Here is a 25408-nt window from a genome sequence, read left to right on the forward strand (position 1 = left end):
CTCATTTGATCAAAAAATTTCTTACATAACACATCATTTCCTCCAAGTATAATGTCATCAACAAATATCTCACTAATCAACACCATATCATCATATTCACATTTCAAATACAAATTACTATTCTCACTTGTTCTAGATCCACCAATCTTAATCAAATAGGAATGCAACCTTTCAATACCATGCTCTTGGTCCTTGTTTCAGTCTATACAATTCCTTGTTCTTTTTACAAACCATAATCCTTTGATAAGGTTTAATAAATCCTTCAAGTTGTTCAATATAGATTTCCTCTTCAAGTATTTCAGCCAGAAATGCAGATTTGACACCCATTTGATAAACTTTGAGCTTCTTGTAGGTAGCATAGGCTAACAATGTTATTACACCTTTCAATCTAGCCAAAGGTAAAAAAGTCTCACCATAATATATTCCTTCTTCTTTTGCATAACCTTTGCAAACTAGTCTAGTCTTATTTCTTACCACCTCTCCATTTTCATTCAACTTATTCCTAAAAATCAATCTAGTTCCAATAAAATTCTCATTTGGAGGTCTTGGTACTTATGTCCATGTATTTTTCTTCTCTATATGATAAATCTCTTCATTCATAACATTTATCCAATCCTTATCATCTAATGCAACCTTTTCTATTCTTGGCTCAAAATTTCTAATCAAACATGTACTATCTCTTAAATTATTTTTTATCCATACTCCAATACTTTTATCTCCAATAATTTGTTCAAGGGAATGATTATTTCTCACATATTTTTCCAATATAGGTTCATCTCTCTAACTTTCAATATTTTCTTCATGTGGTAGGCATTCAGCTTCATGCTCTGGTAGTACTAATTGATTCTTGGATAAAGAATTCTATAATTTATATGATATTGTCTAGTTCTCTGTGACACTTTGTTGTTACTTGAGTAGTGTGTCTAGTGCTTCTCATTACACATACACATACTTTTTCTAATATTCAAGTTCCTACTTGCTTTCTACATAGTTATTTTTTGTAAACTCATCAATCCTTACATTTTCACTTTCAATCATCTTGTTAGTAGTTTTGTTCAAACATTTATAAGATTTTCTCTTAGATTAATAGCTAAGGAATATACCTTCATCTACTTTAAAATCAAATTTACCATTCCTTGCATCCCTGTGAATATAACACCTACTTCATAAGATTTTGAAATGACTTAAATTTAGTGTATGACCATACTAGAGTTCATAGGGTGTTTTATTTGTTCCTTCCTTCAACTAAACTTGGTTGAGAGTATAAACAAAAGTGCTAATTGCTCATCTAGAATATTTGAGCTACCTTTTTCAAATAATCAATGCCCTTGCACAATCCACAATTGATCTATTTATTCTTTTAGCAAACCATTCTGTTGTGGTGTCCTCGATGTAGTATTTGTCTTTTAGTAACATTTTCAACACAAAAGTTAGTGAATTGAATAGATATAAACTCACCAAATCTTTCAGATCTTAAACATTTCAAACATTTTCTAGTTTCTTTCTCAACTCTAGCTTTCTACCATTTGAACATATCAAAAGCATGTTATTTGACCTTCATGAACATAATAGTCATTAGTCTAGAACAAGCATCAATAGATAATGTGAAATATTTGTCATGATGATAACTGTCAACACCTATTAGTCCACATCAATAAGTATGCACTAGTTCTAGGATATCATTTGAAGTGGGTGCTTGAAAAACTAGATTTTGTCATCTTATCGAGATGACATTCGCTTACACATAGAATTCTTAGGTTTTTTCAAGTTTGGTAAACCTCTAACTCTTTTCGTTCTATCAACCTTCACCAAGTTCTCAAAGTTTGCATGACACAATCTTTAATGCCACAAGAAGACATCTTCAACTTTAGCAAATAAACATATCTCAACATTAGTAGCAAGATAAAATAAGTTACCTCATGTTTAGATTCAAATGCCAATCAAATTTCCTTCATCATCATAGATCTTGAATTTTCTATTATGAAATTCCATTTTGTGAATTGAATTATACAACTAAGTAACACTTAAAAGATTACACTTTAGTCCTTGTACCCAGTAAGCATCATCACATCTAATCTTATCATTGAACATTAATGACCCTTTACCTTTGAGTGGACATGGAACATCATTACCTAGCTTAACAGTTCCACCATCATCAATTTCTTCAAATTTATCAAATTTACTTAGATCACTAGTCATGTGATGTGAGCATTCACTATCTATAATCCATGAATCATTCTTGCAAACATGTGAAATAAGGAAAGTCGTACCTTTCTCCATTAGGATCTTCCTTGATAGCAACATATACCATCTCAACAATTTCCTTCTCTTCATCAATACGAGACTCAATGTGCTCTTCTACAACAATACAACATGACTTTTTCCCTTTGTCTTTGTAATCCCTATTCTTCCTGTACTTGTAATCTTTCTTCTCATTTATGTCACTCTAACTTTTGTTCGGACACTTAGCCGAAAAAGGACCAAGTTCATTACATTTGAAACAAATCAGGGACAATTTATCTTTGTATTTACCTATACCTCTTGACAACCTTCTTGCAAGAAATGATTTAAGTTCATCCAGATCATCCTCAAATTCAAATTCACTTTCTTCTATACTTTTATTTTATTTCTTGGAACTTCCATGATTAGTGAATATTTAAAAGTATTTCCAATTGTAATCATACTCTATCAAAATCACTCAATTCAAATGTCGTTAACTGAACAACCAAGCTATCAAGTGTCAAAACATTACTAGTAATGGCTCTCACTTCTTGAATTACAAAAAAATTGATAGCATAAATAGGTAGAAGAGTTTTAAGAACTTTACTTACAATATGAGAGTCACTGATAACTCTACCAACAACTTTCACTACTCTCACAAATTCTTTGATTTTATTTTCATTCTTTGCAGCTTTTCACCTTCTTTCATTCTCATATCATCATGCATACTTGCTTCTAAGACTTTCATCTTTATCTCTTCTTATATTTGGATCTCCACTATGCACAAGTGCCAATTTGTCCCACTTTTGTTTAGTATTTGTGCAATTTTTGATATCATCAAACTTGACATCATTAAGAGTAGATGCAATCTCAATCATCAAACTATTGTGGTTCCTCTTCTCAGTCATTTGTTCCATTTTCACAGGAGTAGGAGGTGCAACCTAGTCATGATCCAACTAGTTATTATATGTTTAGTTATCATATAGTTCCTTTAAATAATTTTAGTACTAAAAAAACCTCATAATCATCAAAAGAATTTACTCATTATACTCATTCAACTTACAATTAACTCACACAATCACTTAACTCTAAATTGTTTATTTAATGTTCTATTATAACTGACTAACAACAATAAAACTTAGTTATTACAAACCATTCACTTATTTGTTACCAATTTTTAGTAAAATGAAAATAACATGTAAAACAACTTGCAACATAATAACATTCAAACATTTGACACCAAGATTTTAATGTGGGAACCTTGTAGAGGGAAAAACCACCTAGCACCGACAACCCAAAATTTTTACTCTTTTGAAGTTAGCTTTTCTAGGAGCCAACCTTGTTAAAGGTTTACATACACATTGTTAGAGGATTTAAACCAAAATATCATCTAGACATTATAACTTCTTGATGTTGTCTAATGAGTGGCCTACCTTTGCTTGGTTCACCTAGCTCTAATTTTCTCTGCAAAACTTCACACTTTGATATTCTCCTCAAAAATTTCACCAATGATCAACAATCAATTTCTTTCTCATCTACTCCTTAAATAGTACTCTCTGTGCTTCCAGATTCTTCTAATTATTGTCACTTAATTAGAATCATCAATCTTAGATTCATACCAAATGTAATGAATCTAAAGACTCAAAAAATAGAAATTTCATAAAACTTTATTTCCATCCTTATCCTTCTTCAATCTCCATCATCCGATCTTCCTTGCATTTTCTTAGTTGTTGACCTTGTAACAAACTTTGAATCACAACTTTGAATGTTTAGAACATTCTTGAATTCCATTAAACATTGGCCTTTGATTCCATCTTTAACAATGTGTTCTTCTTATTGTTACTCGGTGAACATAATATTTTACTTGGGTAATATAACACCCAGTTAATAGTGAACTTACTCAGGAAATACTAAGTTTCTAACTTTACTTTTCTGATTTCTTAGTGAACACTGTAATCACTCGACGAATATTATTTCTCTCCTTCAACCTTGTCACTCAATTTAGCTTGTGTATCTCAATACATTACAATATTACATGATTGTATAATAATCAAACCAAACTTACATTATCATTGTCCAAATCATTCAAGTGCTCCTTGAATGCCATACTTATCAACTTCGTCTTTAATATACTTTCTTCAAATCCTTTTCATCAATCAACTTGATATATAACTCTATTTGAGTTAACATAATTTATATCCAACTAAGACATTGACATCAATGAAAACATATCAATTGATACGATTATTTTACATTCTTTCATAATATCATTAATTACATTATTAGTTGGGGCTAATAATCTCTCCCTTTGGTATTGATGGAAACACATAACATATGATTTTACATTATAAAAAATTACATAAGATAATTAAATGTATGCATTGACAAAAATACAAATCTTTAGTTTTTTGGCTTCATCATTAGGTTCTCTATAACTTAGTTTTTATCTTCACCATCAACAATTTTCAACATTTCTCTCCCTTAGAATATGATCTCCTTTTGTTCATCTTCACTTTGACTCTATCAAAATTACTCCACTTTTGCATATCATTCTCTCCTTTCATCTTTATCCCTTTTACATATCTCATCCCCCCCTTTGTTAGCTTAGCTATTCATTCCCATAAATATACATCTCTTTCTTACTGATATTCTCCCCCTTTGACAACAATACCAAAGGTCATTATAAATTTAAATATGAAACTTATAATAGAACCTTGTAATTATCATTGTACCTTGCATGTATAGTATACATCAGTTTTATCATAGTCTTCTTCACAAATTTAGGAAACTTCTAAAGAGTGAGCTCTTGCGTCAAATCCATATACATCCATGAATTGATGCAACATGCATCTTCATCTAGTGAATTTTGGATAGGACCATGACCCCCATTTAACCTCTTAGATACTCAAAATCATCCTTACATAATGGATTAGTAAATATATCTATAATTTTCTCTTCAAATTTTACATATTCAAGCCTCACTTGTTTCTCTTGTACTTTCTCCCTCAAATAATGATACATGATATTTATGTGCTTTTTTTTGCATGCATCACTAAATTTTTTGATAAGTTAATTACACTAGTATTATCACAATAAATAGTGATAGACTCGATTATTTCTTCTTGCATACCTTCCAACAATGGCTTAATCCATACAATGTCTGAACAATTGATTACAACATCAACATATTCAACTTTAGAATTAGCTTGGGAAATATAATTATATTTCTTGCTTATCCATGTTATCAATCTTCCTTGTAAATAGAAGGCTCCACCACTTGTGTTTTTTCTATCATCAATATTACTAGGCCAATCAACATCTATGTAGACTTTAAGATTAAATTTGTCATCTTGTTTGTACAAAAGAACATAATCTTCATTTCCTTTTAGATATCTGAATATCCTCTTGCAAACAGTTATGTGTGTATCCTTTGAATTAGAAGAAAATATTGTAACTATTTATCGATGACATGTACAATATCTAGCCTACTACATACAACATATTGTAGTTTTTCAATCATAGATCTATATTGTGTTTCATTTACCTCTCTAATATTGTCTTCCTTTGACAATTTAACTCCGGTCACTATAGGTGTACCAAGTGGCTTAGACTCATCCATCCCAAAAGTCTTCAAGATATCTTTCACATACTTAACTTGAGTCACATGTATACCTTTCTTCTTTTGATGAACTTTTAAACCAATCATTTTTCAATCTCACCAAACATTGACATCTCAAATTATGTACTCATTTTATCAGCAAATGTCTAACATAACATGTCATTTTCTCCAAATGCAATGTCATCAACAAATATTTCAGCAATAAACACCATATCATCATATTCACATTTTAAATATAGATTACTACTCTTACTTGTTCTAGAAAACCCAATCTTAATCAAATAGGAATGTAACCTTTCATACCATGCTCTTGATGCTTTTTAATGTTAATATAGTGCCTTGTTTAGTGTGCAAACCATGTTCCTCTAATATGGTTCAATGAATCCTTCAAGTTGTTCAATATAAACTTCATCTTTAAATATTCCATTAATGACGCAAGGAGGGTAGGCCAAAGGCACACCTAACAACCCAAACCAACCTTGCAAAGTTAACACAATGGAAGCAAACACAAAAGAGAACAACACCATAGAGAGAGAGAACAATATCCTTTATTGATTCATGAAAATATCATCATACATGCCCAACTATAAGGCCTTCTATGTTACATCTAGATACAAATACATTCATGATCTAAGATCGAGCTTCAAATTCATACTTTCTAGTTTTGCTGTATAGTCATCTCCCTAAAAAAACTCTAAAAACTGCCCTAGCTCTAAGCCTAAACACTCTATTTATACTAGCCAAAATGGCTTATAGATCATTCTAGAACATAGAGAAGCCACAAGTTGAATTTCAACAAGTACTAAATACCCAACATGAAAATAAACCTAACATTAAATACTTGAAGAGCCACAAGTTGGCCTGGAACAACAGTTAAATGTCCAAAGATTGATGCCCAAGAAAAATCACGATATCTCCTAGCTCTGATCGAATTAGAACTTTTACTTCAAACTAAAGGTAGTATTTTAGGTCCTCTACAACCACTTAAATGCACAATGGTTGATTCACCAAGGATGAGTGTACATCCATCCTAGAAGTCACACATAGAAACCCATTGTGTAAATTGTCAGAAATTGATACTCTACAAGAATTACCATATCTCCCAACTTATAAGGAATTAGGACTTGTACCTTTAACCAAAGATATTACTCTAGGCTCTCTTCAATACCTGAATTTTTTTCCTCTCATTCATTAAGAATAATTAGTTATATGACCTACAACAGGCACCTAGAAACCATAAAAACATAGTTCTAGCAGCAAGACAAAAATGACTCTAACTTCAAATCAATCCATCCAATCTCTATGCAATCATGAGGGAAAGGTTATCCAATGTGTCTCAGACAACCAGGGTTGAAAGAAATGATTCTCCTAAATCATTGAGATGTCACAACCTAAGTTGAATCCAACTCAGATTGAGAAATCCATGAAGCATCTTCCATAGGTCTATTCATCCACTTCACTAGATATTCATAATAATCTTTTCCCCTTTTGATCTTACCAACTCTCTGATCCAATACTTATTCAACTTCTTCAATCTACTTCTTAGGATAATCCTCTGATGCAATAAATTCATCATCTAGCTCATACTATTTGTATAAATCAATAACATTGAATATAGGAGATATATCCATGTCATTAGGTAACTCAATTTCATAAGCGTTTCCACTATCAAACCTCTTCAAGATCTTACAAGGTCTAAACATCCTCATCTTCAGCTTAATGTATATTCCAACTAGAAATCTTCCTTTTTTCAGATGAACCACCACTTCATAACCAACTTGAAAATCATGATGTCTTCTAGTCTAATCAACATTCTCCTTATACCTATGATTACTTTGTTCTAACCTCAACTTCACTTCCTTAAGTAAAGATTTCATAAAGTCAGCAAATTCTTCTCTTGCAACACTTCTCTTTTCTTCACCAACAATATCTATCAAATTTGATATACCTCTAGGTCGCATTCTAGTAATAATTTGAAAAGGTGTCTTCCTTGTACTCCTATTCACATAATTATTATATGCAAACTTAGCTTGTGCCAATACAATCTCCCAATTACTTGGTTTATTCCCAACTAAACATCTCAACAAATTACCCAAGCGTCTATTCACAACCTTTGTCTACCCATCTATTTGTCAATGGAATGTAGAACTAAACTTCAACTTAGTACCCATCTTCTTCCACAAAGTTTTTCAAAAATAACCAACAAACTTACTATCTCTGTCAAAAATAATACTTCTTGGTAGTCCATGCAATCTCACAATCTCCTTAAAGAAATGTTCAATAACATGCTCAACATTTGATGTCTTCTTAGATGGTATGAAATGATCCATCTTAGAAAATCTATCCACTACAACAAATATGGAATCATACCCCTTCGTTGTTTTAGGCAAACCAAGAACAAAATCCATACTAATGTCACTCCAAGGTTTCTCAGGAATAGAAGTAGGTGTATACAATCTAGTATTCTGACTTACTCCTTTTGCAACTTGACAAACTCTATAACTCGTTACAAATTTATAAATTCCTTTTTATCTCCTCTCATTGTCTCAGTCATAGCATTACAAAAAAAATTGAAATTTCTTATGAACATTTTGTAGAAACTAGCCAAACCATGAAATGATCTTACCTCACCCACATTCTCAAGTGTAGGCCACTCCAAAATTTCTTGAACCTTCTCTAGATCCATTCTCAAACCATTAGCTGAAATAAAAAATCCCAAGTACACAATCTCTTCTTGCATAAAGAACACTTTTTCAGATTAATCAACAACCTTTCCTTTTTCAACCTCTGAAATACTTGTCTAATATGCTCAAGATGTTCTTCCTTAGTCTTACTAAATATTAGAATGTCATCCAAATAAACAATCACAAACTTACCCAAGAATCTTTTCAGAACTTCATTCATCAACCTCATGAAAGTACTAGGTGCATTAGTCAAACCAAAAGGCATAACCAACCATTCATAAAAACCATCTTTTGTTTTGAAAGTAGTATTCCATTCATCACCTTCTCTAATTCTGATTTGATGATTGCCATTCTTAAAATCAATCTTGGTAAAATAATTTTCTCTACTCAAACAATCCATTATGTCATCCATCCTAGGCATAGGAAACCTATATTTCATTGTGATATTGTTAATAGCTCTAGAACCAATACACATTCTCCATTCTCCATTCCTTTTAGGTGCTAATACATCATGTATAGCACATAGACTCAAACTTTCTCTATTTCAACCCTATTGTAGCAACTCGTGCACTTTCCTATTAATTTCTTCATTCTCTTAAGGTGTTGTTCTATATGGTGCTTTGTTTGGAAAACTAGCTCCAGGAATTAGATCCACACAATGCCTTATACTTTTCACTGGCAGTAAACCATCAAGAATATCTTCAGCAACAATATTTTTATAATCATTCAACAATTCTACAATTTATTTTGGTACTCAGCTACCACTATCTATTGTTACTCTATCATTACCAGCTTCTGCTATTCGATCATTACTACCAACACTTGGTCCTCTAGGAGCTATAACAAAACATACTTGATTCTTCTTTACTTCATTTTCAAATTTCCTTCCATTTACCATGCAAACTTTTATTGCAGTACAACTAACCTCATCTGGACTTTCAATCAAAGGCAACAATATTTGTTTCTTCCCATTTACCAAAAGAGTATATTGATTCAATCTTCCATCATGTACAGCATATCTATCATATTGCCAAGGTCTACCTAACAAAATATGACAACAATCCATAGGTATAATATCACACAAAACTTCATCAAAGTAATGTCCAATTTTGAACTTAATAATACATTGTTCACTTACCAATATCTTATGCTCATCTTTGATCCATGAAACATGATAAGATGATTTGTAACTGGCTCTTCTGATGCCAAATTTGTAGGATTTTCAATGATCACTTTGTAGCATTATCCAGCCATCTTACATCTGGTCTTGAAAAGACTTCTTCTTAAAATAGATTCTTCATCACTTCCCTTATTACATAAGGTTCTTTTGACCATTAGATTTTCTCCAGCCTTAGTTCCACTTGGTGAACTCTCAATGTCTTCTTGAATCAAAATATTTCTATTATTCTATCAACTTTCAAAAGATCTACATTCGAAAGATTTACGCCCTTCTTTACCACATTTGAAACAATTACCATGGAAACCACATCTAGGATAAGAATTACCTCTTCCTCGGTAATATCTAGTACCTCCTCAGTAAGAACTACCACCTTTCCACTTGGTCTTTTCTTTTTCATCATTCTTCCATTCAGATTTTCCTTTATCTTGCACAAAACTATCAAATTTTCCACCTTCACCATAAGATCTTCTTCTACCTCCCTAGAATTTTCCACCTCTACCTTTTTGTCTTTGTTCATGCTTCTTTGTCAATATTTCCTCATCTTTCAACACATATTGATATGCTTCTTCCACACTTTCCAATTTCACAAAACTTATTTCATCTTGAATTCTAGATCTCAATCCATTTATGTACCTTGCAATTTTCTCAACATCATCATTCACATGTCTAGATCTGATGTCCAATCTATAAAGTTCCTCAGTATACTCTTTCACAATCATGTTATTTTGTCTCAAATTTTGCATCTTTCTCAATGAGCTAACTTGGTAATTAATAGGAAGGAATTTGATCTTTACCTTGTTCACCATTTTTAGCCAAGTCTTGATCTTCTCCTTTCCTCTCCTTTTTCTATTATTTTGCAAATGCTCTCACCACAGTGAGGCATGTCCTTTCAACCTTGTAAATGTAATCTTTACCTTCCTATTATTAGGAGCATTTTTATTCTCAAAGAACTTCTCCATATTTGAGATCCAATCCAATATAGCATTGGTATCTAGTTTTCCATCATAAGGAACAACTTCTACATTAGGCTTTGAATTTTCCCTACATAATACTCTCAACAACCTTGCTTCATCTTGGTCTTCTTCAAGTTCTAGATTATGGTTTGGTGCTACTACTTCATCATCACTTACATCATCAAGATATGCTCCTCTCCCCTAGGCTGTCTCCACAACATCTAATCTAGCTACAATTTGTTTCAATTGATCCAACATAAAATTATCAATATTTCCTCTTCCACAAACCATCTTTACAAATAAAGTTCCTCACACTTTGGTGATTTTCTTGCACACTTAGGAACAAATTTACTTTGATACCACTTGATGCAAGGAGGGCATGGAAAGAACCAGGGCCAAAGGCACACCTAGCAATCCAAATCAACCTTGTAGAGTTAACACAATAGAAGCAAACACAAAAGAGAACAACACCAGAGAGAGAGAGAGAGAGAGAGAGAGAGAGAGAGAGAGAGAGAGAGAGAGAGAGAGAGATATATGCTTTATCAATTCATTAAAATATCATCATACATGCCCAGATGTAAGGCCTTCTGTGTTATAACTAGATATAAATACATTCATGATCTAAGATCCAACTTCAAATTCACACTTTCCAGTTCTGCTCTATAGTCATCTCCCTTAAAAACTCTAAAACTTTCCCTAGCACTAAGCCTAAACACTCTATTTATACTAGCCAAAATGGCTTATAGATCATTCTAGAACATAGAGAAGCCATGAGTCAGCTCTCAATAGGTATTAAATACCCAACATGAAAATAAACCTAACATTAAATACTTGAAGAGCCACAAGTCGGCCTGCAACAACAATTAAATGTCCAAAAATTGATGCCCAATAAAAAATGTGATATCTCCTAGCTCTGATCAAATTAGAACTTGTACTTCAAATTAAAGGTAGTATTTAGGTCCTCTACAACTCCTTAAATGTGCATAGGCTGATTCACCAAGGATAAGTGTGCATCCATCTTGGAAGTGACACATAGAAACTCATTGCATAGACTATCAAAAATTGATACTCTAGAAGAATATCTCCCAAATTATAAGGAATTAGGACTTTCACCTTTAACCAAAGATAGTTATAGGCCCTCTTCTATCCTTGAAATTCACATCCTCTCATTAATTAAGAATAATTAGTTACATGATCTACAACAAGCACCCATAAACTAGAAAAACACAATTCCAATAACAAGATAAAAATGACTCTAACTTCAACTCAATCCATCCAATCTCTATGAAAAAATGAGGGAAATGTTCTCTAATGTGTCTCCAATGCTCAAAAACTATTGAAAACTTGGAAATTCAAGACATTGCAACTCGAAAAAACTAGGAAAAAAAAACTAAGAACATGCAGGATAGCAGTGCAACTTAGGATGCTCCTGCGTCAATTAAAAAATATAGACTTGACATCCATTTGATAAAATTTGAACTTCTTGTAGGTGGAGTGGGATGAAAATGTTCTTACATAGTTGAAAAATTCTCATCATAATTTATTCCTTCTTCTTATACATATCCTTTGAAAACTAGTCTTGACTTGTCTCTTACCACTTCTCCATTTTCATTGAGCTTATTCCTGAAAATCCATTTGGGTCCAATCACATTATTATCTATAGGTCTTAGTAATAATTTCAATGTATTTTTCTTCTCTATTTTACCAATCTCTTTATTCATAGCATTTATCCAATCCTCATTACCCAATGTAGCCTTCACTATTCTTGTTTTAAAATCAGTAATCAAACATGTACTATCTTTTAATTTACTTCTTGTCTATACTCCATCTCTTCTATCTCCAATAATTTTTTCAAGCTAATTATTCTTTCTCACATATTTTTCCAATATAGGTTCAACTCTCCAACTTTCAACATTTTCTTTAGTCAGTAGGGGTTCAGCTTCATGCTCAGGTAGTACTGATTGATGCTTGGGTAAAGCATTCTATAATTCAAGTGATATTGACTAGTTCTTAGTGGCTTTGTGATTTAACATAGGTAGTGTTTATATGTTATTATTGTGGAGATTGATTAGTCTCCAAGTGGGAGATTATTGTGACATGGATTCGAATCAGACTCAGAGGTTTATTCAACACAATTTCTCCCCAGATTATTTCTATTTGGGTTGGGAGGCAACACCCCCAAGATCGGGTCAAGGGGTAGCACCCCTTGTAGGGTCTTAAAGTAGTACCCTAGGTGTACTCCCTATCACAATATAGGGTGGGGTCAAGGGGAAATACCCCCATGGGGGTTTTGTGGGGTAGTGCTCTCGAAGCAAAAGGAATTCACTATTGTAAAAGGTGTCGACTATTAGTGTTCTATTGGATGACTTGTTCTAGCCCTAATTATGCGAGTGAAAAATATTGTATAAAATGGCTTAACATTAGAGATTTCATAGTGTATGATGAGAATGTAGCTTCTTGTAGTGGTATTGTGCTGTAAGGGATTGCAGATTGTAATCACTAGATAATACTAATATTGGACTTGGTATTGGTGGATGTAGCCTAGTGATTGGGTGAACCACTCTAAATCTTTGTGTCTTGTATTCTCTCCTATGCAATTTATTATTTTCTGTTATTGGTTATATCTAAATGTAATTATTATTTCTATCTGTGGTTAATCCTAATATTCTAGTGCTTCTTTATACACATACAAAAAATTTTAATCTTGAGGTTCCTTCTTCCTTTCCACATCGTCCTTATCTACAAAATCTTCAATCCTTATGTTTGCACTTTCAATCATCTTGTTAGTAGATTTGTTCAAACAATTATAATCTTTTCTCTTAGATGAATAGCCAAGTAATACACCTTCATCTCCTTTAAAATCAAAATTTCCATTCCTTGCATCCTTGTGAATATAACACCTACTTCCAAAGATTTTGAAATGACTTACATTTGGTGTATGACCATACCATAGTTCATAGGGTGTCTTATTTGTTCCTATCTTAAACTAAACTCAGTTGAGAGAATAAAAAATAGTGCTAATTGCTTCTCTCGAAAATATCTAAGCTACCTCTTTTTCCATAATCAATGTTCTTGCACAATCCATAATTGATCTATTTCTTCTTTCAGAAATACCATTCTATTGTGGTATCCTTAGTGCAAATAATTTCCAATTAATACCATTATGAGATCAAACATTAGTGAGTTCAATAGACATAAATAACCACCTCTATTTGATCTTAAACATTTAAAATATTTACTAGTTTCATTATCAACTATAGCTTTATATCATTTGAACATATCAGAAGCATGTGATTTTCCCTTCATGATCATAATAGTAATCATTCTATAATAGTCATCAACAAATAATATGAAAGATTTGTCACCATAATAACTGTCAACACCTATTGGTCCACATAGATCAGTTTACACTAGTTCTAGGATATCATTTGAAGGATGAGTTTTTCTTGAAAAACTAAATTTTGTCATCTTATTGAACTGACTTTCTTTACACATAGCATTCTTAGGTTTTTTCAAATTTGGTAAGGCTCTAATTCTTTCCTTTCTACTAACCTTCACCATGTTCTCAATGTTTACATGACACAACCTATTATGCCACAAGAAGACATCTTCAACCTTAGAAAATAAGCATGTCTCAATAGTAAGATCAAGATAAAATAAGTTACCCGTTGTTGCATTTTAGTTCCAATTTGATTTGTTTCATCATCATATTTTGACTTTTCTATTATGACGTTCCTCCCTGTGACTTGAATTATTCAACTAAGAAATACTCAAAAGATTATACTTTAGTCCTTGTACTGAGTAAGAATCATCACATTTTATCTTATTATTCAACATTAATGATCCTTTACCTTTCACTAGACATGGAACATCATTACCTAGCTTAACAATTCCACCATCATTAATTTCTTCAAATTTATCAAACTTACTAAGATCACCAGTGATGTGATGTAAGCATCCACTACCTATAATCCATGAATCATTCTTGCTAACATGTGAAATTAGGGAAGTTTCACTTTCATACATTTCTCCATTAGGATCTTCCTTGATAGCAACACATACCATCTGAACATTTTTCTTATCTTCATCAGTTCTAGACTAGGTGTACTCTTCTTCAACAATGTAACATGAATTTGTAATCCCTATTCTTCTATACTTGTAATATTTCATTTCATTTCTACTACTATTACTTCTATTAGGACACTTAACAGCAAAATGACCAACTTTATTACATTTAAAACAAACTAGGGGTAGTTTACCTTTGTATTTACCTTTACCTCTTGACAACCTTCTTGCAAGCAATGCTTCAAGTTCATCCATATCATTCCTAGATTTAGATTCACTTTATTCATTACTTTTATTTTCTTTCTTGGAAATTCCAATAGTTAGTGAATATTTAAAAGCATTTCCAATTGTAATGATATTATTGTCAAAATTGCTCAACTCAAGTGTAGCTAACTAACCGACCAAACTATCAAGTGTGAAAACATTACAAGCATGGATCTCACTTCTTGAATCATATAAAATTTGATATCACAAAGAGGAAGAAGAGTTCTAAGAACTTTACTTACAATTTGAGAGTCACTGATAACTCCATCAATAGCTTTGATTGCATTCACAACTTCTTTGATTTGGTTCACATATTGTACAACACTTTCACCTTATTTCATTCTCATATCATCATACTTGCCTCTAATAATTTCATCTTGATCTCTTCTTACATTTGGATCTCCAATGTATACAAGTGCCAATTCCCACTTTTGTTTAAAATTTGTGTAGTTCTTGATATCATCAAACTTGACATCATTAAGAGCATATGCAATCTCAATCATCAAAATATTGTGGTTCCTCTTCTCAGTCATTTGTTCCACTATCATAGTAGTAGGAGGTGAAACATATTCATGAACCAATTAGTGAGTGATATTATCTCCAAATATAACCTCATTCTATCTTTCCACGATGAGAAATCTTCCTTGTTCTGGTTTGCTACCTCTCTCTTAGACATATTATGATATTTGGCTCAAGTTCCTTTAAACTTCTTTCTACAAGCATTATGCTCTGATACTAATTGTTAGATAATTGAGAGGGGAGTGAATCAACTATGTTCAATTATTCTAAATTTCCTTAAAACAATCTTGGTACCAAACAAAACTCATAATCATCAAAAGAATTCACTTTGTATACTCATTCAACTTCACAATTAACTCACAAAATCACTTAACTCCAAACTATTCTTTCACTATTTTTTATAGCTGGTTGACACTAACAAAAATTATTTATTACCGATCATTCACTTATTTTTTATCAAGTTGAAGTAAAACTAAACTAGCATGTAAAAAAACTTGCAACATAACAACATTCACTCATTTGTCAAAAATATGTTAATGTGTAAACCCTATTAAGGGAAAAATCACCTGAGATAGACAACCCAAAATTTTTACTGTTTTGAAGTGAGCTCTGCTAGGAGCTTACCTTTGTCATGAGCCCAAAATTAAAGGATATATGAATATTCAAATAACATATTATACAATGATAATAATTAAGAATAATAATATTATAATCTATTGTATAATAGTGATATATTTGACAATATAAAAATAAAACAATATATAAGATTATAGCATAATTGTAATGTATAATATTATATTATAATTATAATACTAATGAGTTAAATAAATTAAATAACAAATAAATACTTTGATTATAAATGATATCAAATACCAATAATAATTTTATAATGTACCTACATGGATTATATTATGAAATGGACATATTCAAGGATAATATTATAATATAATTGAGAATTAAATATTACTATAAATAATATATAAAGAAAATATACTACATAATAGTATTAAGAATAATGATATTACTAAATATTATTATTAATATAATATATAATATGTTATAATTACATTATAAATCAATAAGATGATAATATATCTAACTATTATCACATTTTAATTGAAGGTAATGAATTGATTAATTAATCAATAGAATATTATATCTATGAATAAATATGGTACAACCATTAATATAAAATGATAGTACAATATAAATATACAAATATAAAAGTAAATAGTCTAATATTATGTAATAATAATAATAATCGGAATAATATATATTATAACATAACTATACTGAACTAATTAAGAGATGTGACTATTGACCACCCTCCAATCAACATATATAAGATGGAGTTATCAAAGGACATAGGGTGATAATAGGAAGTCATTGATTGAAGCATATTGAAAAGAGGGTACGACCATTCCTAATAGCCATTGACATTAGTGGAGAGAATGCAAAATATAGTTTAATGGATCAAGTCATCGATAACCTCTTATATTTGATCCAGTTAGATTTGTAATATCCTTGAATTGTAGATATACAATGATCAAAGATTAATTCATTGCATAGTAAAGAAATGATGGCCATTGATCAAAGATGATATAAAGAACCAACATACCAAATATAGATGAAGATGAAAAAATACAAATAATGTTGCCAAGCACAACATAGAGGATAGACACAAGTCTTCAATAATGGTGTAGCAGAATTAACCAAGGGAATCAAAACATCAGTGAAACACATAATACAGACAATTTCAAGACAACACAATAACAACCATTACATGATCAATGATGGCTAATCCAATTAACATTGATACTTAGCATATATTGATTATATGTTTACTCTACAATAACATACAAATTATCCATAACCATTATATTGCTTATCTGTTAACAAATGGCGGTTAATGATAATGAAGTTTAACAACTTCTCGTTGTGCCTCTTTGGCACATATATATACCAAGCTAATCAACTATCCAAATCATACATTGAGAATTGATCTTATCAACATAACTTGCTTTATGAATTCCACTCTAATAAGAGCATAGATGGTTGCTATCACAACCTATATCGAGTGCAGGTACTATAACTATAGATCAAAAATGGCACTAGGCAGAGAGCATATAATATTATTCATATATAAGAGATAGTTCCTAGATAGAATATTGCATGATTCATAATAGAATATCTAAGATGACATACTCCGCTAAGTGATTATCCTGTAACTTGCAGCATATATCAAATTGTATAGTAGAGATGGCTCATAAGGTAATGTGCATACTTTATATTGCTAAATCAGAAAAAAAATGGCAAAAAGGATACAAATAAATGAAAATTTGTAAATAAATGAGGACCCCCAAAATGGGTTCATTACAAATGGTATCAGAGCTAGCATCTACCAACCTATAAATCATTTATTAGGAGACTTCCATTTCATATTCAATATTATGTTCTGGCAAGAAATAATTGTGAGAAATGGTGGGATTTGATTAAGGAAGAAGACTACATCAAAAAGGATGTTGATAATGAGGTTAATGGCCCTGCACAAAGACAACAAAGAGAAACATGCTAGAATAGAAAATCTGACAGTTTACTTCCCTTATGAGCACAATAACAACATCAACAATACAGAGCAATAGTGCAAGAGATGCTCACCGCGAGAAAATCTTGGAGAGGGGAGAAGATCATCTAGCTTGCATCTCTGGCAATTGCAAGTCTTCTAAGCCCACTTGAGTGCCCTCTCATTCCATTCTTTAGGATGACAATAGCCCCATCAATGGAGGCTTCTCTGGTGAAATTATTGATGAACCTACTATGGATATTGGCAATATGAATAATAGTCATTTAGAAGCTCATCAAGATAATTTAAAAGCCAATAGTGGTCCTAATTTTGGAGTATAAAGTGAATCTTCAACAGTGATAGCTTCTGATTCCTCTAGTTTGGCTCATGAACAAGGAGATATATGGAGGAAATCAATTTACCAAGCACCAAATCATATTTTTGAACTATTGGCCAAAAGACATGAAGTATAGTAGACATCAAGACCAGGTGACATACAAATCAAAGGAAGACTAATTTGTTGTATCTAGTGAAAAAAGGTAATCATGCGTATAAAAAGGGAATCATGCCAAATTACAAAATATTTGATTCAAGCACAAAGAAAAATAGACTATAGTCAGTTGCGACTCAATGAAATTAGAGAGCATAATAAGATTGGATAGAGTGCAAGAAATATAGGAGGTAATACATCGCAAATGACATGGAGAATGAAGGCGATATGCAATTATAAAAATTATCACCAAGTTAGATTACCTTAACACTCAACCAATTGTGAATTGAGGCCAACAAAGATACGAGTTGCATGATGGTTGAAGATCTACCAAATAATCTCAGACAGATTATCACCTCCTAACAGCACAAAATGACCAAAATCCAAGATGACAACATGAGAAGCTCTCTTTCTCGCACTCGACGACCCATTTGGCACCCACACTCACATGATGTGGGGACACAAAGAGAAAAGAGAAGCATATCTAAGGTAATAAGGAAGTTATCATCTAAGTAGTAGACCTAGAATGAGGGCATATATCTAAGAGACATGGCCCATAGAAAGGATCGAGTGATGAGGTCTTTTCAATGAAGATTGCAAGGTCTACACATAAACTAAGAAAAAGAGCCATAAATGAATAAGGAACCACAAGGTAAGTAAAGTTTGATAAAGATATATGGGTATAAGAGGCACTAACACATTAAAAGATAGGTATAAAAATTATACTATTTTAAATCCACTTTGAGATTAGTATTTATGACATAGATATATTGGTTGAATATAGCATTTGTATAATAATGAAATAGATATGGAACTCTATATATATTAGAATACATGGGATGTTAATATCATATATATATATATATATATATATATATATATATATATATATATATATATATATATATATATATATATATATATATATATATATATATATATATATATATATATATATATATATATATATATATATATATATGTGAATATATAAACATGAAAATTAGATAAATATCAAATTAAGTGGATACATGTATAATATATATATCTATGTTAAGATACATTCCTAAGGAATCATGATAACATTAGGAGCATATTCCAACTATAGTATTAGGGATCTATTTCTCGTCCACATTATGATATCTTAAGATAGGGAGTTTGTGGAGGGAAAGGTAGAGTAATTTCAGGCGCATGACGGATATCCTCCAAGGAACTGCTTGTAGTCTGTTTCACGTGCCCTTTGGCATTGTAAGTCTTCCATCTTATGATGATCATAATAAGGAGAGAGAAAGATTCATTTACCCTATATGAAGAAATATTCCAAATGATTATGATTGTTAGATTAACACTCGTCTTCTCATCCACATTAAGATCTCTTAAGGTAGGGAGTTTGTGGAGGGAGAGGCAGAGTACTTTTAGACACATGACAGATATCCTCTAGGGAACCACTTGTAGTCTATTTCACGCGCCCTTTGGCACTGTAAGTCTTCCATCTTATGATGATCATAATAAGGAGAGAGAAATATTCCTTCCAAATGATTATGTAAATGAGAAAAGGGATCATCACAAGACTCATCTTTCTTTGGAGCTATTAATTACTTGTGTTTGTACTCTACTTCATTGTGAAAATTAAATTATAGAGAATCAACAAAGAATCTATGATGTGTCTACATCATGTATGCTTTGTGACCTCATGCATCATCTATCTTCATTATGTATGCTTTGTGTTTTCATGCATTCATGTGTCTACTTCGTGCTTGCTTCGTATCTTCTTGCATTAATGTGTATACTTCGTGTCTACTTTGTGTCTTCATGAATTAATGTTTATATATTTTATATATTTATATTTCATAATTTTTTTAGCATAATCATTATTTTAATAATCTAAAGTAAAATAATCAAGGAAGAGGCCATTGATTTTAAGATTATAGGTTGAGTGGAAATTAGGAATTGCTTGAGGGCAAGCAATTTGAGGAAGGGCAAACTTGTCATGAGCCCAAAATTAAAGGATATATGAATATTCAAATAATATATTATACAATGATAATAATTAAGAAAAATTATATTATAATATATTATATAATAGTGATATATTTGACAATATAAAACTAAAACAATATATAAGATTATAGCATAATTGTAATGTAAAATATTATATTATAATTATAATACTAATGAGTTAAATAAATTAAATAATAAATAAATACTTTGATTATAAATGATATCAAATACCAATAATAATTTTATAATGTACGTACATGGGTTATATTATGAAATGGACATATTCAAGGATAATTGAGAATTAAATAATATTAAATATTATTAAATATTAAATGGGTTATATAATTGAGAATTAAATATTATTATAAATAATATATAAAGAAAATATACTACGTAATAGTATTAAGAACAATGATATTACTAAATATTATTATTAATATAATATAATATATTTTATAATTACATTATAAATCAATAAGATGATAATATATCTAACTATTATCACATTTGAATTAAAGGTAATGAATTGATTAATTAATCAAAATAATATTATATATATTAATAAATATGGTACAACCATTAATATAAAATGATAGTACAATATAAATATACAAATATAAAAGTAAATAGTCTAATATTATGTAATAATAATAATAATCAGAATAATATATATTATAACATAACTATATTGAACTAATTAAGAGATGTGACTATTGACCACCCTCCAATCAACATATATAAGATGGAGTTATCAAAGGACGTAGGGGGATAATGGGAAGTCATTGACTGAAGCATATTGAAAAGAGGGTATGACCATTCCTAATAGCCATCGACATTAGTGGAGAGAATGCAAAATATAGTTTAATGGATCGAGTCATCGATAACCCCTTATATTTGATCCAGTTAGATTTGTAATATCCTTGAATTGCAGATATACAATACATCGCATAGTAAAGAAATGATGGGCATTGATCAAAGATGATATAAACAACCAACATACCAAATATAGATGAAGATGAACAAATACAAATAATGTTGCCAAGCATGACATAGAGGACATACACAAGTCTTCCATAACGGTGTAGCAGAATTAACCAAGGGAATCGAAACATCATTGAAACACATAATACTGAAAATTTTAAGACAACACAATAACAACCATTACATGCTCAATGATGGCTAATGCAATTAACTTTGATACTTGGCATATATTGATTATATGTTTAATATGCAATAACATACTGATTATCCATAACCATTGTATTGCTTATCTATTAACAAATGGTAGTTAATGATAATGAAGTTTAACATCTTTTCATTGTGTCTCTTTGGCACATATATATACCAAGCTGATCATCTATCCAAAGAATACATTGAGAATTGATCTTATAAACATAACTCGCTTTGTGAATTCCACTCCAATAAGAGCACAAATGGTTGCTATCACAACCTATATCAAGTGTAGGTACTATAACTGTAGATCAAAGATGGCACCCGACAAAGAGTGTATAATATTATTCATATATTAGAGATAGTTCTTGGACAAAATATTGCATGATTCATAATAGAATATCTAAGACAACATACTCTACTAAGTGATCATCCTCTAACTTGTAGCATATATCAAATTGTATAGTAGATATGGCTCATAGGGTAATGTGCATACTTTATATTGCTAAATCAGAAAAAAAAAATGGCAAAAAGGATACAAATAAATGAAAAGTCATAAATAAATGAGGACCCCCAAAAAGGGTTCATTACAACCTTGTTAAAGGTTTACATACAAATTGAATGTGACCTTGTCAAAGGATTTACACCAAAAGATCATCTAGACCTTATCACTCCTTGATCTTGCCTAAAGAGTGACCTGCTCTAATGGACTTATAAACACCACTAATCAATGTTACTATATAATATTTCATAAAATTTTTAGGTCTACTTAGTTAGGATATTTTTATGCTATAATGATTAGAAAGTAATAATATAAATGATCTATTAGGTATAGCAGTACCTTGCTTGTTCAGATCTTCTTTTTGCTCAATTTCTTTTTGATATCTTTACTTGGCTGATTTACACACTCACCTTTCCTTCTTTAGCTTTTTTTGGTTCACTGGACTCAACATTTCTCTACACCAATGATCAACAAATTTTTTCTCATCTACTTTTTAAATAGTAGTTTCTACGCTTCTAAATTCTTCTAATTAATGTCACTTAATCACAATTGTTGATCTTAGATTAATACCAAATACAATGAATCTAGACACTAAAAAAATAGAGCTTTCATAGATCTTTATGTCCATCCTTATACTTCGTCAATCTCCATCATCCTATCTTCCTTCTATTTTCTTAGTCTTTGATCTTGTAACAAACTCTATCTTGCATCTTTGAACTTCTTGAACATTCTTGAATTGTATCAAAATTTGACCTTTGATTACATCTTTACCAATTTGATCTTTTTATATTTACTCAATGTACATAATATTTCACTCGAGTAATATAATACTTGGTTAATATTGAACTTACTTGAGCAATATTAAGCTTCCAATGTGATTTTTCCAACTACTTCGTGAACACTTTAGTCACTTGGTGAAAACTATCTTCCTTCTTTAACCTTGTCACTCGGTTTAGTTTGTGTAGCTCAATACATTAAAATATTACATGATTGTAAAATAATCAATGTAAAATTATATTGTCACTATCCAAATCATTCAAGTGCTCATTGAATACCATACTTATCAAGTTTATCTTCAACATACTTTTTTCAAATCCTCTTCATCAATCAACTTGATAAAGAACTCTATTGAGTTAGCTTAATGTCTAGCCAAATAAGACTTTGACATCATTTGAAACATAACAACTAATATGAATCTTTTATATACATTCATAAAATCATTAATTACATGATCGGTTGGGGCTTACAATTCAACTTTTCTTTAATTCAATTTTTTCTTTGTTCCTTTGTCTTTTTATAAAGGTTCTTATATGGAAAAGCCTTTTCTACCTGTTTGTGTGTGTGGGTGTGTGCATGCACACACACATGTGCATGTGTGTGTGTGTGTGTGTGTGTGTGTGTGTGTGGGCGTGCGCATGCACACATGTGCATGTGTGTGCATGTGTGTGTGTGTGTGTGTGTGTGTGTGTGTGTGTGTGTGTGTGTGTGTGTGTGTGTGTGTGTGTGTGTATTTGGTATCTCTAACTATTATGGTCTATTAATGTCAAACACTTACTCATATACTAGGTAGTGTTATATGGTCATCATTGCAACTGAGTTACTCTATATAGGCTGAGTCATATAAAGACTTGTAATATTAACATGTATATGTCGAGCTCTATAGGAGCCAAGAAAGTCTTTGGTCATCGAGAATTTTCAATATAAGCTAAGCCTAATGATTTATGAGTAGTCTGATCTCATTAATGTCGAGTTACACAGAAGGTGCCAAGCACAATAGAGACCAAGAAACAACATTGTGTATAGTGAATGCCGAGTATCAGAGATAGTAAGTGCTAAAAAATGCAAAATTGACATTCAAGTTAGGAATGATGCAAAATTTGAGGTAAACCATCTTAGGCTGACATTGAAACAATATTTAATATTTATAGAGGTTGTTACAGGGGTTATTACACATTTTATGACATGGATCACATATCCCTATGTGCTGCGATCAATCAATCAAATGAAGATGCAAAATAAGGAAGAATATAGAAAACTCTTTAAGAAATCTTTAAATAGAGTAGATCAAAACCTATGTTGATATGATAGTGAGAAAGGAGTGAAAAATATATTCATGTGATCATAGAGCATGTCAAGTGTGAAAGTGTGAACTTTGTGAAGAAGGCAAAATATTTGAGTTCTATTATTACAGAATAGAGGAAGTGACCTTATTAAGCAGTGAAGGATAGTAAAGCTATATGAGATCAAGATCAGATTAGATTGAAGAGAGGAGATCCAAAACTAGTTTTTTAGAGTAGATCGAGGATTAGGTATTGAATCATTTTTGACACATTGAGTCAGGGATAATCTCTTAATAGAGTGGTCTTAACAAATCTTTGTAAATCTCTTAATTGATTCCTTAATTTTTTATAAGTGTAAAGTCCTCTCATAGGGTAAGACCTAATAGTCTTAACAACCTTTAGCAGGGCATGCCCCTCATAGGGTAGATCATTAGAAGTGATCAACATTGTAACCCTAATAGGTTAACTTTATTACTATAGTAGTGAAGATTTGTGGTTGTTATCCCCACCCTAGTTTTACCTTCACCTTGGAGGGTTTCTATGCAACCAAATATTTGTGTTATGTTCTTATATTTCATGCATGTGATTGATAGATTATATCTACATGTTACTATAGTTTTAATTTACAAGTAATGTTATGCATGCATTAGATGTGAGATGATAAAGGTGGTAAATGTACTAAAGTTGAGGAAAAAGGTTTAAATGTTACAAATCTTGATTCACCCCCAATCTCCTTAGTTTCCCAATTAAGAATTCCAACAATATATATATGGTAAAATCTCATCTAAATGTATATTTTATGGTTTTAAATTTATCTAAACATTTAACAATTGATATCAAATATAGTTTAAGAGGCAGACAAGCTTAGCAAACAAGGAGCACAAGGTTCATATGTGTTAGATTATCTAGATAGAAAAAATAGTTACATGCAAATACAACCAATAACACAAAAGAATAAAACACACATATATGGAACATAAGACATAAAGATTTAACATGGTTGACCTAATCCTAGCTTACATCTACCAAACAGAGAGTTCAATATTATTAACTAGTAACATCTTGACATTTTTTTTGCTAAATTTTCATAAAAAAAAATTGAGTTGACTCTTCAACTA

This window comes from Cupressus sempervirens, chromosome 7, assembly GCF_028749045.1.
Source record: "Cupressus sempervirens isolate cs-2001-9-10 chromosome 7, ASM2874904v1, whole genome shotgun sequence".
NCBI classification, from domain to species: Eukaryota; Viridiplantae; Streptophyta; class Pinopsida; order Cupressales; family Cupressaceae; genus Cupressus; species Cupressus sempervirens.